This window comes from Rattus norvegicus, chromosome 14 (assembly GCF_036323735.1).
Source record: "Rattus norvegicus strain BN/NHsdMcwi chromosome 14, GRCr8, whole genome shotgun sequence".
In the NCBI taxonomy this organism is placed as follows: domain Eukaryota; kingdom Metazoa; phylum Chordata; class Mammalia; order Rodentia; family Muridae; genus Rattus; species Rattus norvegicus.
The window spans coordinates 3106335-3120682 of record NC_086032.1 but is presented as its reverse complement, the minus strand read 5'-3'; the positions used below and the strand labels follow the sequence as shown (position 1 = coordinate 3120682).

Below are 14348 nucleotides of genomic sequence, written 5' to 3'. Positions count from 1 at the left end.
GCCTTGTCTTAGAACCATCGGGACAGTGCCCACATTCCTGGTACATTCACGTTCCAAGGAGACAGACATCCCCACCCTCCTGCCCCTGAAGACTGTGCACCTGCTCTAGGGACTGTGGCCTTTATATTTGAACATCGGGTGCCTGCAGAGTATATAGCATGGTGGCAACAGAAACTTCTGCAGTTGGAGGAGAGAAAGAAGGGAGGGGGAAGGAAGAAAGGATAGAAGGTACTGAGAAGGGCTGGAGAGATGGCGCAGGGGTTAAGAGCACTGACTGCTCTTCCAGAGGTCCTGAGTTCAATTCCCAGCAACCACATGGTGGCTCACAACCATCTGTAATGGGATCCGATGCCCTCTTCTGGTGTGTCTGAAGACAGTGACAGTGCACTCATATAAATAGAAATTAATAAAAAAAGTTTTAAAAAAAGGTTAATTCTATTAAAAAAAAGAAGGTACTGAGGAGTGGGAGGGAGAAGGGTTGGAGGGAGGGAAGAACAGAGGGGTGGAGAGAGAGGGGGAGAATGGATATAGCAAGAAGGAAGAATAGGGAGGAGGGGGAGGGAAAGGGGAAGAGGAGGGAAGGAGGGAGGTCGTCTCTTTTCTGTGGATCTGATTAATACCATCTGGTGAACCTCTTTTTGTTAGGGGAATCTTTGAAAAGCAAGCAGGATGCCAGCTTACTGAATTTGAAGGGGGGGGGGAGGAAGAAGGTGAGAAGGAGACACTGTGCTTCAGGCAGAAGGGGCACACTGAGCGCTCTCTGTAAATGGTTTTAGTTACTTTGGTGACCATGAGCGTCTTGTGAGAATAATCTTCTCTTAATAAGGACAGTTACTCAGATTTATCACCCCTCCGTGGTCTTGTTAAAGATCTAAGAAGAATCCTATTTAAATGGATAGGACAATAGGAGCTTTTTAACAGCGAGCACATTTTAATTAAGGCCAGAGCTCGAGATCGTGAGATCGGTGCCCCTGTGGTCGGTGGGACAACCGGGTTGAAAGACAAAGAGGGCAGTGAGCGTCAATGCCGCTGTGGGGAGGTGTATCCAGGCCAAGTGAATCCACTGCACGCTCTCTCATCCTTCGAGAGGGATCTTTGGAGCCTCTCTCTGCTTGTTTACAGACTGTACTTTACACTGGGAAGTTCTGTTTCCTGCTGGATACAACCCAAGACAGAGGGTGAGCTCTGGGAACCCCGGGATTACACGAAGTAGCTTTATAGTGTTCTCAGCCTTGAACCGGACACAGAGCGCAGCGCCAGAGAGGCTGCCCCGCGGGGTTCGGAACTCTTCCGGCTTGGGTAATACAGAAAGAGCTGCTCCGGAACCTCCATGTGTCCAGCCTCCGTGGGAATTTCCTTAAAAGAGGCAATGTCAGTGAGTCCTCCAAACTAGCTGTAGAAGGAGATCACTTAGCGGAGAAACACTGGACTCGTGTGCCCAGTCTGGAGTGCTCGTCGTCTGTGGCATTTACTCAAACAAATAACCAACAGCACCCAGGTGCATTCTGGGTGACAATGGCACACAGGAACTCGCCGTAGCTAAACCAGAAGTATGTTCCCATTAAATCACACTACTGAGAGGGATGCAGGGGCAAGCCCCGGTGCGATGAGGGAGGAGGGACTTGTGCTTGGCTTATGGGATATGCTCTGATTTTATGTCACCCTGGTGGTCAACAAATGTCATGTCAAGAACAGGTGAGCACTAAATGAATCTCTTCGTGTGATGACTATAACAAGACCGTACAATAGAACACAGTAAATATAACTCACGCTGATTAAGACTCTCTGGTATTTGCTTCCAACCGGAGCGCTTAACAAGAGAGTAAACAATACTTGGTCTCTTGTGATTGCTAATTAAAATGCAATAAATTATAGAATCAATTTAAATTCTGGATCAGCTCCTTGGTGGGTTCAATAAACCTCCCAAACTTTATTTTCCCCCTGGGGGTCCCTTTTCCATGAGGTGGGCTGTGTGTACTGGGCCTCTCTTTTGTTTGAGTTTTAATTGATCTGGCAGCTCCTCTCAGGAAAAATAACTAGGAACAGGCCACATCCGGGGTCCTGACTTATTTCCCAGTTCCAGCAATGCCAAGACTTGGATTGGCCACTTAATCAGCTAGGCCGAGTTTCTTGAATTCTTCTTCAGCACCAGCAAGAACAAAGGGCGTAGTCAGGCTTGGTGGTGCAGGCCTGGGATTTCAGCTACTCAGGAGGATGAGACAGGATGAGACAGCAGCCTGGGCTGCAGGGTGAGTTCAAGGCTATCCGTGGAAATCTACTGAGACAATGTTGCAAGATAAAACAATAAAAAGAGGATTTGGGATTGGCGCTGAATGATAGAGCCCTTGCCTAGCATGGTCTGAGCCCTAGGCCCAGACCCTAGGACTGCAAAAACAAAACAAAACACCAGGTGGGGTAGGGTATGAGCAAAATACATTGTGTGAAATTCTCAAAGATAAAAGAAATAAAATTAAAACAAACAAACAAAAAGAAACAAGAGGAAAGTAATCTTGAGGTGGAATATCAGGAAGCTCGACAGGAAGGTGATGGTTTTGTGTATGTTTCGAAGGTATTTTACACAAGGAATAAAAACATTTTAAGAATGTTACTGTGTGGGCTGGGGATTTAGCTCAGTGGTAGAGCGCTTACCTAGGAAGCGCAAGGCCCTGGGTTCGGTCCCCAGCTCCGGAAAAAAAGAACAAAAAAAAAAAAAAAGAATGTTACTGTGTTACGTCACAGTACGTGTTGCGTCAGAGCAGTGTTACATCAACCAAATGTTGTTGGGCTCGTTCAAGTTGTCATGTGGAAGACAGAACAGCCTGATGCCCTGCAATCCTAGTCCCAGGCAGCGGGTAGCAGGGTCTGCAGGCAAGATCCTGGGAGGATTTACTGATGGTTCCCAATGTGCACTGGTGAGGAGAGATGAGTATGAGAGTGTGTGTGAGTGTATGTAAATGTGTGTGAATGTGTGTGCATGTGTGAGTGTGTGCATGTGTGTGTGTGAGTGTATATGTGTGAGTGTGTGTGCGTATGTGAGTGTGTGCGCATGTATGTGTTCGTGTATGTATGAGTGTGTATGTGTGTCGTATGTGTGTATGAGTGTGTATGCATGTATTTGTGCATGTGTGCGTTGTACTTGTGTGTATGTGTGTGCTTGTGAGCACACGAGCAGAATACAGTTCAGCCCAGCTTTCCCATTGAGCAGAGATAGAGACACAGGTTCAGGGAAGAGCACCATCCAGGTTAGACACGGAGCAACCAGTGTTGGAGACCAGCCTAATGGTGGCGTGGTTGTCCCAACACCTGGCCACAGCGGAGCCCCAGGTATCACTTGGAAATATTTATGATGATACGAACACTTTGTTCAAATTGAAGAAACCTGCATAAGGATGAAGGAATGCTAACAGGAATAATTGATTTCATAATTTCTTATAAATTGGGGGGATTCAGAAATTACCTTGGCACCTCTTCGTCTGTGCCTCTGTGTGTGTGTGAGTGTGTGTAAGTGTGCATGTGTGTGTTGCACTTGTGTGGTGTGTATGTGTGTGTGAATGTGTTTGAGTGTGTGTGTGCATGTGTGTGTTGTACTTATGTGGTGAGTATGTGTGCATGTGTGTGAATGGGTTTGAATGTGTGCGCATTGTGTGTGTGTTGTACTTGTGTGCTGTGTGTATGTGTGTGTGAGTGTGCATATGAGTGTGTTGTACTTGTGTGGTGTGTATGTGTATGTGTGAGAGAGTGTGTGAGTGTGCATATGTGTGTTATACTTGTGTGTGCATGTGTAGGCAGGTGTGTGTGCATGTGTGTGAGTGTGTATGAATGTGTGTGAGTGTATGTGTGCATGTGTGTGCTTGTGCCGGGGATGGCGGGAATGGAACATGAGGACTCACATGTGCCAAGCCCATACTCCAGCTGGGACTGAGCTAGATCCTCTGCCCAGGCTGCCTTTGACCTTATTGTTTAAATGAAACTACCCCAAACCCTGTGCCCTACGCTACCTCAAGTCAAATCCCCAGGCTTGTGTCCCCTGACTTCCCTCTCATTAGCTTCTCAGGCCTAGTACCCTTCCTCAGACGTGGATCAGAGCAGATTCAAGGCTGTTTGTCCTGTAGCAGAGACCATGGCTGGGCCCTGTTCTGCTGGTGTATTCTTCAGAGGTTTGACTCGACTGTAGCACACTGAAAACTTTAAATTGAAAACCTAGAGGCTAGAGAGATAGCTTAGTGCTTAAGAGCACTGGATGTTCTTCTAGAGAACCTGGGTTTGATTCCCAGCATCTGTAGCTCCAATTCCAGGGCATCTGACATCCTCTTCAGGCCTCTGTAGGAACAACACACAAGCAGGCAGAACATCATACAACAAAGTTAAAAAGTGAAAACAAACATTATCTCTGTTTCAAAAAAGAGATGCTGGCTGCTGCTGTGGTCAGTCACTCTAGCAATGACCATCTGCCAGGACTTCAGCAAAGAGCATACAAACGAGGAAAAGGACCCTGGAGACCAATCAGATGAGCTATCAGGCAGCTCCAGGGTCCTCAGAAATTATTCGCTTGGGTGTAGTATATAGACACTGACAGCTGACACACTGGTGGGTGCCTCAGCCCTTAGGTGTCTCTCTGCTGGAAATACCCAGTCATCTCAGGAAGCCATGTGGGTGGGCACTTCTGCACTTATAAAGGTGCTAAAATAGTTTAAGGTCATCCAGGTGGTGCATGGTGGCTTTTGGAGAGCAGCTTGGATCAGCAGGACTCCACAGCCCAGCCAGGTCTCACCAGTCAGTATCTGCTTCCCTCAGGTTAGCAGTGAGATTTGTAGGTCAATACAGGACAGCCAGCAGGAAAGGGATATGCTAATCGAGGGAGGAGCTGCCTCAGGGTAGCTCTGCAAGCCCTGTCTGAGGAGGGTCTGGTAACATTAAGACCTTTTCACAGTGGAAAACCGGCTCCTTCAGGAGCGCAGTGTTATTAGAAAGGCTTGCAAGCAAACGGCTGCAGTCCGTGTTTTAACAGAAAGATACAATGTAGCTAGAAGATTCACTTTTCAGGGGAACGAATACGCTTTTGACCAGTTAGATAAACAAGGTACCACTGTGAGGTGCATGCTTTTGTTTAAGGGCAGAGGGAGCTTTTAAAGGTGTTTAGTGTAAAATTCTGAAGGTGAATAGTGGAGCAATTCCTGTACCGAATATGATGAACCAAGAGGTTTTGAGGCAGCTCAATCCTTTCTTCCACATAGGCCAGCAGCTTTCTCACAGACAGTCCCTTCGCACTTGACAGTTTGAGCACACCGAGCTAATGCGGCTGTTGCCTTGATGGGGTCTTTGGCCAGTGCCAGCGTTGTTACCAGGTTCTTTCTGGCAACTCATGATCAGCATGGTTTGGTTTACAGCATACTGCAGAAGGTAGAAGGGTTCATGGGTGGTGCTCAGATGGGTGATGTCCTAGTGTCTGAGTCCCCTATGTCTAATAGTTGGCTCTGACTGCAAGCTGAGGTTGTAGAAGACCATCTGATTGGCTAGAGAGGTCATAGCCTTTTCCTTCAGAGGACAGAAGCAGTCATTCTTCCTTTGAATTCTACTGTGCAAAGTGCCCCTTTCCCAACACAGTGGAATTCTTTCCTAATAAAACCTATACCGGGGCAGACTGAGTATATGGGATGTAATTTTTAATATGCAGTGGCCTGGAATCGGACAAATCCTGGCAGACTGGGTGCCCGCCCCTGTCTTACAGCATGGCTGACAGCCACCTCACCGATTCTCCTGTCTGTTCCAGTCAGTGCAAGGTTAGACAAATACATTCCCACCAGCACAAAACAGCAACCTTCCAAAATGTATGTCAGCGGTGTATTTACAGCCAAATCCAGGCGGAGCCTGCGTCTCGCACGCTGCCCCCATTAGTGAGACGGATGTCAGCATCTATAAGCTATTTTTTTGTTCCTGCTTATCAAATCTTTCAAAAAATTGATAACTAGTCTTTATAGATTGTGAAAGTCAGATATAACTCTGAATGCATTACTGTACAGGACCCCAAGGGGTAAACTTATCACCTGAAAACCATTTTACATGGACGATTTGACTTTCATGCGGAGTGTCATAATGCACCCTGGATGGAAATCGAAAATAAAATATCTGGACTCCAACCCTCCCTTGGTGGGATTTATGATTCCCCCAGTACTATAATTTTCAAAATTGTATCCCTTAAGCTACAAGACTTGATATATTATTAACTGCTTGAATTGAAGAAGCTCTCCAATAGGCCTGCGTGCTGTCTAGAGGCCTGGATTAATTTCTATGGAGCGACAAGCTTATCTCAAAAGTGTTTCTCCGCCATCTAAACTGCCTGCTCCGTCTTCTCTCCGGAACAGAATGGAGGCTCGTGCCACCTCCGGTGGCTCCGGGACACACGGCAGTTAGCAAAGCTCTTTCAGGGGACGATGGCTATTGACCAGCTGGGAAAGTGGCTGTGATCAGTCACACCCCAGAGAGACTGGCTTCCGTTAGGGATGTTTACCTTCCCTTTGTCAGCAGGTCCCGGGTTCCATTGTGGGCCGGTGGGACCCACGGAACCAGGGAGGGAGGAGAATCGCTTCGTTTTAATCATCTTTTAAGCTTCATTATTTATCGTGTGTGCGTGTGCCCCTGCACAAGAGGGCCGGAAGCCATCCTCCAGTGGATGGCTTTATTTTTTCAGGCAGGGTCTCTCATTAGGACCTGGGGATCGCGTGCTGGGTTAGGCTGCACATCCCGCGTGTGCCGTGGACCTTCCCGTCTCTGCTTCTGACTCTTAGCACTGGGATAAGCGGCTCACCGCCTGGCCCAGCCTTTCCCATGGGAGCTTGAGTTCGCAAGCAGGACCCGGGCTTGCACAGGAAGCAGCTTCCTCTCCGAGTCCCCGTTCCAGCCCTGTTAACATAATTTTCACCATGTTGCCTGGGAGGACTCTCCTTGAGTACCTACTTTTCCCACCCCTTCTTTGCATCCCGAAAAGCCCACACCTGCAGAATCAGCAATGACCAGGCGGATGGAAAGAACCACTTGACCGCCAACCAAAGATGTCACTCTGCTCATTCCTAAAAGATCGTCCTCTTCACCTGCAGCAAACTTGAGTTAAAAATATGTTCTTTTAGGAGCACATTTAAATGGCATATCAGCTCACAGAGGCATTGTGGCTATGCCAGGGATGGTGTCGAGAAATACTTCTTTTTCTTTCTTGTTTTTGTAAGATTTGTTTGTTTGTTTATGTATTGTGTGCACAATATTCTTTTTTTCTCTTTTTTTTTTTTTCGGAGCTGGGGACCGAACCCAGGGGCTTGCGTTTGCTAGGCAAGCGCTCTACCACTGAGCTAAATCCCCAAACCCGTGTGCACAATATTCTGCCTGCGTGTATGCCTGCAGCCCAGAAGAGGGCACCAGATCTCAGTACAGATGGCTGTGAACTACTGTATGGTTGCTGGAAATTGAACTTAGGACCTCTGGAAGAGCAGCCAGCATTTTTAACCACCTCTCCAGCCCCAGAAAGACAACTTCTAAGGCACAAAATACAGTGCCCCAAAGCACACCGCGGTAGAAAGCAATGTGTCCCATGTCCCCAGGCACCTGCAGAATGTGGCCCTGTTTAGAATCAGTCACCGCACCAGGAAACAGGTGACAAGACATCAAATTAGCCACTGCCAGTTGTGAAGGCAAGGATATGTTTCTAAACTACTGATTACAGATGTAGTCTGTGCACAAATGCATATAGACACGTATTATAAACAGATTATATATACTTTAGGCTAACAATGCCTAGGTCCGCCCTTGGGTGGCATATATCACCTTTCCTTAATCTGGGAATTCCAACATTGGGTAATGAAATCATTGTCTATCTGTAAAAGATGATTCATTACAGGATTTAGCTTTTCAGAATTTATAGTTTCCTTCCTTTCCCCCTCCCTCCCTCCCTCCCTCCCTCCCTCCCTCCCTCCCTCCCTTCCTCCTTCCCTCCTTCTCTCCTACCTTTCTTCCTCTGTGTAGCCCTGACTGCCTTGGAACTCACTCAGTAGACTAGGCTGGCCTTGAACTCAGAGATCTCCCTGCCTCTACCTCCTGAGTGCTGGGATTTAAGGCGTGAGCCACCACCCCACTTATAGTTTTCAGCCTTTATTAAACTTAAGTCAGCAGTGCATTGCAGGGACCACGTTAACAGAATATATAGAGTATCTTGGTCAATGCTGAGTTGCCATGGTAATTCTTAAAACTTCCCTCTGGAACATTTGCATTTCTGAATTGTCCCTTTTCCAAATTGTCGGCTCTTTAATTCTTTTAAAAGGTGCGTGCCTGCCCAGGACTTTATTGACCCAGTGAAAGTGAACCCACAGTTTAAAGACATTGGGGATTAGTTAGCTGAGTTTTTAAATTAATAATTGAATAACCAAATGTTTAATCAACATCACAGACTATCTTACTTCGAGGACTTCAAGACACCAATTTCCTTCAGAGAAAATCTGAAGCTATCACAAGTGGATATCACTTTATTTTCGGTCTAGATTTAAAATATTTCTATTCATTCTTCAAGAATCCAGAGGCTGTATTTTAAGTATATTCACCCCAACTCCTTGCCTTCACCCATCTTGGAGTCCTGTCTGTATTCTCCCAGGTGGGGCTATCCACCGGAGCATGGTGGACCTTCCAGGAGCTGCAGTCTTAAATACAACTGACTCAGTTTCCCTGGAAGCCATCAACTGTCCAGAGATCTTCAGTTAGGGTGGGGTCATGAACTCCACCCCACTCTGTGAGAAGAGCATCGACAGCTTTGATCTTGTAAGATAGCTAAGCTGCTGAGGTCCTGAGTCAGCTGCCCTGTCAGGTCTGGAAGACACTGTGTCACTGCTGTCCTCTCTGACTGCTGGCTCTTACAATTTACCCATCCTCCTCTTCTGAGATGCTGCCTGAGCCTTGCAAGGGGTTGTGACATAGATGCCCATTCACGACGAAGGACTCTGCTCACTTCTTCCCACTCAAACCATCTGTGAGTTTCTGCTTTAACCGCTATCGATGCGCAAAGGAACTTCTCTGCGGTAGTTCCACTAATCTATGGGCAGAGAGATGTGAGTTTAGAGGACATAATTTGATACTATGCCCAGTTAGCAAAATAATAGAATTGGTTCACCCCTGGGCCTGTGAGCTCCTTAACCATGGGTTCTTGCCTAGATTTTCCACACTAGAAATGTTTCCTCCTGTGGAGTGGGCCTTCAGTCCCATAGCTCCAGAAAGTGGTTGGTTGTCCCCATAATATTCATGCCACTATCACTGTATCTGCGAGCATATTTGACCTTGCTGGCCATTATTGTAATTCAAAGAATTCAAAGCTGGATAATGACTTTCTCCCCCAGAAGCCTGAACAACACCTTCCAGTACTATGAAAGCTACCAGCAGGGAGGAGGATCCTGACCAATGCTGACGTGATTTCTCTGTGTCCCATGGTTGGCGTGTGTGGTGTCTCCAGCATTAGAGTCACTCTCATGCTCTGCTAGGCAATTGAGAGCAAGGCAGGCAGTAGCCTGTGCTGTCTTGGGGGTTTTGGGAAGTAGCCATCATTCTCAGGACCCCTTTCTCCATCAGAGAGTTGTGGTCTGCCTGGCAGTATGGGCATGACCTGGGCATTATCACATTTTCCTGATGGCGCACGTACAGAATTTTGTAAATCATCTCTAGTTTGCAGACAGTTCATGAGCCACGACCAACTTGTCTGATGCAGCATGAGATTTAGGGCATTTTTCAGGGTAGTAGCTACTTTCTCTAAGCCGTGTACGGGTTGGGCTTGGTCATAATGTGGGGAGAGAAAAGTTGCCTCAGTAGTTGGACAGCTCAAGCCACAGGGCACAGGGCCAGGGAACAACTGGAGTTCCCAAGCTACACTGTTTCCCTCTTGTTCCTTGAGTCAAGCTGATAGAAGTTTTGTGATAGGAAACTAAGGATTGGGAGCACAGCTCAGATAGTAAGGTTCTTACCTTGCAAGCCAGAAGACCTGAATTTATGTCAGTCCATCTACTGCAGGGGTAACTTAAAATTAAAAAAGCCAGAGCTGGAGAGATGGCTCAGCAGTTAAGAGCACTGACTGCTCTTCCAGAGGTCCTGAGTTCAAATCCCAGCAACCACATGGTGGCTCACAACCATCTGTAATGAGATCCAATGCCATCTCCTGGTGTGTCTGAAGACAGCGACAGTGTGCTCACGTACATAAAATAAATAAGATCTTTTTAAAAAAATGTTAAAAGCCAGGTGTACCTCTGCTCTCGGCATCCCTATTGTCTGTAGCTCTTTGTCTACAGTAAGAGTCCCGTGAGGTTTCCCCCTCACCTGTTGGCTCATCTGTTGCTGCTGCCCTTGTTCAGGTTGTTTTTAGATAACCGTGCTGCTGAGGTATCACAGGTGAAACTTTCCTGTCCTTTCTAGGAGATGCAATTTTACAGAAGATTTCCTGGGCCTCTGGCTCCAAGTCTTTTTTGTCTTCTTCCAAGATGTTCTCTGAACATTCGGTGTAGGAGTTGTGCTGCTGATATATCCACTGGGGCTGGGCACCCACGAGCAGCTGCTCTCCAGATTTTGGCCAATTGTGGTTCTATGTAGCAGTCTAGTACAAAGAGAAGCTTCTTCGGTAAGGGTTGGTAGCTACACTTAACTATGGATAAGTAAGAATGTGAACAGGGTTAAGTATGTGAGTAGGGACAAGTAAGTATGTGAACAGGGATAAGTATGTGACTAGGGATAAGTATGTGAGTAGGGACAAGTAAGCATGTGATAGGGATAAGTAAGCATGTGAATAGGGATGTGTGTGAATGGGGATAAGTATGTGAGCAGGGATGAGTAAGCATGTGAGTAGGGATAAGTATGTGAGTAGGGATGAGTAAGCATGTAAATAGGGATGAGTAAGCATGTGAGTAGGGATGAGTAAGCATGTGAATAGGGATGAGTAAGTATGTGATAGGGATAAGTATGTGAGCAGGGATGAGTAAGCATGTGAATAGGGATAAGTATGTGAGTAGGGATGAGTAAGCATGTGAATGGGGATGTGTGTGAATGGGGATAAGTATATGAATAGGGATGAGTAAGCATGTGAGTAGGGATGAGTAAGCATGTGAATAGGGATAAGTAAGTATGTGACTAGGGATAAGTAAGCATGTGAGTAGGGATAAGTAAACATGTGAATAGGGATAAGTATGTGAGTAGGGATGAGTAAGCATGTGAATAGGGATGAGTAAGCATGTGAGTAGGGATGAGTAAGCATGTGAATAGGGATAAGTAAGTATGTGGATAGGGATGTGTGTGAATGGGGATAAGTATGTGAGTAGGGATGAATAAGCATGTGAATAGGGATGTGTGTGAATGGGGATAAGTATGTGAGTAGAGATAAGTAAGTATGTGAGTAGGGATGAGTAAGCATGTGAATAGGGATAAGTAAGTATGTGGATAGGGATGTGTGTGAATGGGGATAAGTATGTGAGTAGAGATAAGTAAGCATGTGAGCAGGGATAAGTGTGTGAGTGCAGTTAGGAATTGTGCTAATTTAGTAAAGGGTTGGTAGGAGGGTCTCCTCTAAGATCCTAGCCCTGGGTAATTGGCTCGGTTTAAAGTACCAGGCATAACTTCCCTCTGTTGAGCAGACCTCAAGTCTGGCTGGACCACTGGCTGGAAGACTTGAGTGCTACTGTTGCACCATCGGGGACACATTGCCATCTGATCCTTGCCTGGTGCAGCGGCTTCACAGACTGGCAGTACTGCCGCTGCCTCAGCTCCCTTGTTAGCCTGGGGCGATTACAGATTGTGGTGATTCTAGAACCTGGTCCTAGAAAAGCCAGTTCCCTGACAGAAAGCTTTCACGTCAGATGCAACTCATATCCCTTGAGTGGTAGGTCTGAAATGCATGGTGTCTTCAGCAATGGGGGCTTACTTCAACCTCTGAGAGGCAACCAGGGAGTCTAGCAGTTTCTCCCATAGAGGAGCCCCTAAATTAGTGATTCAGTACCAAGTGGTCAGCCCTGAAATCATGCACATTTACACTGAATGGACTCAGCTGGTTGTATTTATATATTCATGCATTGTATTTACATCTAACGGTTAGGGATGAGGAGTCCAGGCATTTGGGGGAAGGAATAAAGGCAGGTATGGGGGAGGAAGAAGAAAAAGGAATGGAGGGAAATGATCAAATTATATTTTAATTACAACAACAGCAAAAACAGGAATTAAGACTCTCACTGGAGATGCTAACGGGAGGACCCCTGGGCCTAGTGGCCATCAAGCCTAGCCTATTTGGTAAGTTCTAGGCTAGTTAGAAGCCTGTCTTTCAAATTTAAAAAGTACTGGAGAGATGGCTTAGCGGTTAAGAGCACCGTCTGCTCTGCCAGAGGACTGGGGTTCAATTCCCAGCAACCGCACGGCAGCCTCACAGCTGTCTGCAATTGCAGTCCAGGGGCTCTGACTCCTACACTGACACGCATGCACGAGACCCACCAGTGCACACACAAATAAATACAATCCTTTAAACAAGGAAATGGTGGCTCATAGGGAATGGCACTTGATGCCCTTTGGTCCCATGTATGTATACATGCCTGCGCGTGCGCACACATGTGTAAAGAATGAAACAAAACTTCCTTGGTGATTCGAAGGACGGCCATTCCTGCCGCTGACAGACTGACGTGAAGGAGGTCTCTGGGCACACAGCCCTCCGTTAGCTAGGAAGAAAACCAAGTTTGGAGTCAGTAACTTTGGCTATCACACAGCCTGTGCATTTGTAGAGCATTTAGCTTATTGACCTAAATGTTCTCATCTTCGGGGAAGAAAAAGTAGCTTAATTAATTCACAATAAAAATCCCCCATTTCATAGAAGATAAACCTAATATAACCCAAACAGAATTGAATGTGTGATAGGATTCAGCCATCAGCATGCAGCAGCCTTAAAAAATTACAGCGTCTGACCTTAATACGTGTGAATCTATCAAGATTCCATTGTCGACATGTATATTTTTTGATATTCTTCTCTGAGCCGAAATCATGTCATTTATATGCAAATGGCCGCAGCCTCCGCAGCTGCCGAGTCCCAGTTGAAGCCGAGGGACTTATTTGCACTTAATAAAGCCTCATAAATAGGTTTTGCTTCTAAGTGGGTGGGGGAGCAGGAGCCTGGTAGCCTTTTACAGTGACAAGCTCCTTTCTGTTTTGAAAGCAGACTGGCCGCCCCTAACAGGATGCTTCTCAGTTGCCAAGAAACAGAAGCATCATGCAGTCTTCCCTTCCTGCCTCCCTCCACCGATGGCAGATGCTTGTCTTAGGCAGAGAAGAGGTAACTGAGTCCACGCTCCATGACTAGCTGCTGTCCAAGCCTCCAGCGAGTGGTTGGAGGAGTCCAGTTGGGAAGCCTGGACTGGAGAGCCAAGGGGCAGGGGTCTGGTTGGGTAGAAGAGCCAAGGGGCAGGGTTCTGGTTGGGTAGAAGAGCCAAGGGGCGGGGTCTGGCTGGGTAGAAGATTCTGCCCTCAGGAGCAGAGAGTTTCTCCTCTGGAAATGGGCTGTAGGGAAACAGCTTTGCGTGGGGAACACTGTTTACTTGATTGTCCAACCAAACAGTGTGCAATGCTCAGCATGTAGGTTCCTCCTTTCCTGTCCTTCTCACTTGTGGCACAGGAGATTGAACCCAGGGGCCTATGCAGGTGAACGAACACTTTCTACCGAGCTCGCACCAGTCCCACCCCCACCCCAAACACAACTACACTTGATCTTAGCCAAAAGGCCGAGAAGCGATGACAACTAAAGAAAGAAGAAATGATTATGCAGACTTGGCATGCACAGGCCTCACATTCTACTTTTTCTACCAGGTCGCCTCACAACCAACTTGTACTTCCGGGTCACCAGAAACATCTCATTTCCTGTTTAAGACCATTTAGGACATGTTTCTTAAAAATGGAAAAAAGATTATAGGCCATTGTCTTCCCCTGTTAGATGCACAGCAACCCTGAGATGCCCATATACGACAGTGATTGGACACAGGGTCGTTCCCTTTTCTTTTTTAAGTGCCGACTGCTGATTTGGTGGTAGTGACGATTACCCTTGTCCATGTAGCAGGCTGTTTCTGAGCTTCACTTCTGGTGTGTAAGCAGAGACGGCTCTACAGTCTGACAAACATGGATGATCACTGAAGACATTGGTTAACAATACTGTCATTACATTGTCACCAGGGAGACAAACAGCCTGCCGCGTCGACTGATCAGAGGTATTTATAATTGCAAAAAGCAGAAAAGCATCCAGGCAAGGCATTAATCTGAGAATAAAGTCAGTCTCTTCCTCCTCACCTCCTCTCTTCTCCCCCCCCCTCCCCTCC

The 14348-nt window shown here is 46.8% G+C and overlaps 1 protein-coding gene and 2 long non-coding RNA genes across 7 annotated transcripts in view; 1 reads left to right on the top strand and 2 right to left on the bottom strand.

Annotated features, from left to right (window-relative positions):
- Positions 1-2648: 2648 nt before the first annotated feature.
- On the top strand, positions 2649-14309 carry LOC120096553 (uncharacterized). Its single transcript, XR_005493093.2, has 3 exons — positions 2649-2912; positions 13202-13315; positions 14090-14309. It is a non-coding gene; the product is annotated as an uncharacterized LOC120096553 (long non-coding RNA).
- On the bottom strand, positions 8492-10988 carry LOC134481812 (uncharacterized). The gene is made up of 2 exons (XR_010057656.1): positions 10336-10988; positions 8492-9067 (listed from the first exon to the last, which is right to left on the bottom strand). It is a non-coding gene; the product is annotated as an uncharacterized LOC134481812 (long non-coding RNA).
- Hfm1 (helicase for meiosis 1) overlaps positions 12116-14348 on the bottom strand; it is a 106465-nt gene continuing 104232 nt past the window's right edge. For all 5 annotated transcript variants that reach the window (XM_017599385.3, XM_063273649.1, XM_008769948.4 and 2 more), the window contains one exon: positions 12116-12707. The gene's annotated coding sequence lies outside the window, so the exon portion shown is untranslated. The remainder of the gene's footprint in view (positions 12708-14348) is intronic.